The following is a 2,357-nucleotide window of genomic DNA, read 5'->3' as shown; positions in this document are numbered from 1 at the left end:
TCACTCAAAGGTTTCCAAACTATCTGATGGGTCTGAATCAGAAGATGTACGATCGCAAACCAGAAGAGAGGTGGAAGAGAGTGAGTCATAGCATGCGAACATGCACACACATAGATAAGTGGTAATAAGAGTGCTCGGATTCTGATCTTAGGTGATGACATGCCAGTTCTTCACACCATCTGACCATCTCAAGTTTGCCTGAAAAATAATTCAAAGAGGGGAGTTATACTTATTAACCGGAAGTAAGCAAAATTCCAGGTCTCTACTGGCCTTAGTTTTCTTTGAAAGAAATTTGCTCGAAGTCCCTAAAATATTTGTTTTACTGATAGATCTGAAATGCTGTTGTTTTACAGGCAGGGAACTGAGATTTTATGTACAATTTTTCATACAAAAGGCTCAAAATATTCTTTAAAAGAGTCAATTTCAGGTGAAAAAAAACACATTTTCATCCAGCTATGACACTATTGCACCAAATCTAAATGAACTTGTTTGTAAATAACAAGTTCCTTTTAATATTACATCCAAAGTTTGTCATGATGATCGCTCTGATTTTCCTCAATATAAATTCTTTATATCCATGCTTAAATTTGGCAGCCAGAGTCTATAATACATTCTAAGATTTCCTGATTTAAGATTAAGAGTCTAAATTTCACGTGGTGCTTTTTATTTACAAGGTGAGATAGCATGCTTACGAAATTTATTAGACCACAACCCAGTGTAAGGTTTATGCCACAGCTGCTGTAGATTAAGTTTTGGTAATTACCAAATCGTATTTTATTTGTCTGTAATGTGCAAGCTCTTTTATCAAAATTATATTTTTAATGCTATAATATAATTATTGCTCTATTCCATGTATTTTAAAATTGACTGCTTTACAAAAGAGCTGAGAAAAAATATAAAGTATGTTATTATTTGGTTAAGATGGCAAATTACAGTCATTTACTTGTATTTGTGAATAGATGAGTTCTTTTTAGTGTTTGAATGATTAATTTCCGAGTTCTTAAAGAAATCTAGTGTGCAGCTGAAATCTGGGTGTAAAACTGCAGACCCCAGTTTATTTTCCTAATCTCTAAAGTTTTGGAGTTTTCTTGTTTTTATGACAAGTGATGTAATAAATGTAAGCACTGTAACTTTTGAGGCAGTTTGATAAATTGCATTTTCACATTTATATTAAATTATTGCTACGATAGAATTCTTAATCAAGAATCATCTCACCAGTGATGCTGAATCATTCGGCTATTAAACTAAACAGAAACCATAACTACTCCACCACAGTGTTTATTTCTTTTGCAAGAACATAATACATATCAAACTAAGTGAGTGCAACACATTCACTTACCTCAATTGTTTGTCTTCAGTGTTAATAAAACAAATGTTATTCAAAAGTGTTTCCAGTCACAAAATATGTAATTCTCAGGATTTTGATGTTGTTCTCCTTAAATACATATCTGTGTCCAGAGGTGGAATCAGGAACTTGTGTTTTTGTGTTGTAACGGCATTCAGCACACATCTGTTCTTTCTGTGCAGAAAAATCTACTTGCTGCATGATTCAGTTTAAATTCTTATAAAATGGGAAAATGAGCAAAAACATGATCTTAAATTTAACAGGAACTTTTGTGTGTCAGAAGCTGTAAATTAAAATCTGGTTTCTACAGGATTCCAGATCTGCTGTCAGAGGCTGGACATCCAACAATTTTAAGTACTTCAAGCATCTATCGCTGAATGTTAATTTGAGCTACACTCCTTCCTGAGGGTTTATATTTATAGAGCTGTGGTATCAAATATTTAAACATGTAAAGAACCTAGCTCAGATGACTTTACTGGATAGTGGGATATTAAAATAGGTCCTCAAAAATGATAGAAAAACATAACAAAAAACACCTACTTTCTTCTCCTGAAATACTTAAGTGGAGTCCAACCTGTGCTTTTTTTGTTTTGTTGTATTTTTTATTGTTGTTTGTTAAAATTTTAGCAGTTTAAAGAGTAATGTTAAAAATTGTGCAAGCTTTCCACAGACTGATCAGTTGGTTGCTTTACATCAGATGGTAACTTTGTGACTGAGCTGTCCTCCTGAATTTAAGAGAAACTTTTAGATGATGAAAAACAGAACGATCATTTGTCTAAAATAATTTATAGAATCATAACAGGTTTATTCTACTTCTTCATACTTACACTAAACATTTAATCCATGTCAATATTTTTTGTACTTAGAATTTCTCCTGTTGCTCTTTGCAGATAAAGAACTCAGTGTTGAATGTAAGAACTGTGGGCTGAAGTTCGCACAGCAGGAGCTCTACGAAACTCACCTGCACCAGCACGCCGTGGAAGACGAGGAAACTCCGATGGAAGAGGACAGG

The 2,357-nt window shown here is 33.6% G+C and overlaps 1 protein-coding gene across 1 annotated transcript in view; it reads left to right on the top strand.

The window, feature by feature from the left end:
* The first annotated feature begins 6 nt into the window (after positions 1-6).
* Positions 7-2,357, top strand: part of LOC102195904 (zinc finger protein 135-like) — a 5,179-nt gene continuing 2,828 nt past the window's right edge. Inside the window, exon 1 of the mRNA XM_005744506.1 lies at positions 7-80. The gene's annotated coding sequence lies outside the window, so the exon portion shown is untranslated. The remainder of the gene's footprint in view (positions 81-2,357) is intronic.

This window comes from Pundamilia nyererei, unplaced genomic scaffold, assembly GCF_000239375.1.
Source record: "Pundamilia nyererei isolate P.nyererei 1_Seehausen unplaced genomic scaffold, PunNye1.0 scaffold00144, whole genome shotgun sequence".
NCBI classification, from domain to species: Eukaryota; Metazoa; Chordata; class Actinopteri; order Cichliformes; family Cichlidae; genus Pundamilia; species Pundamilia nyererei.
Note: the sequence above shows the minus strand (reverse complement) of the source record. Positions and strands in the feature narration are given on the sequence as shown.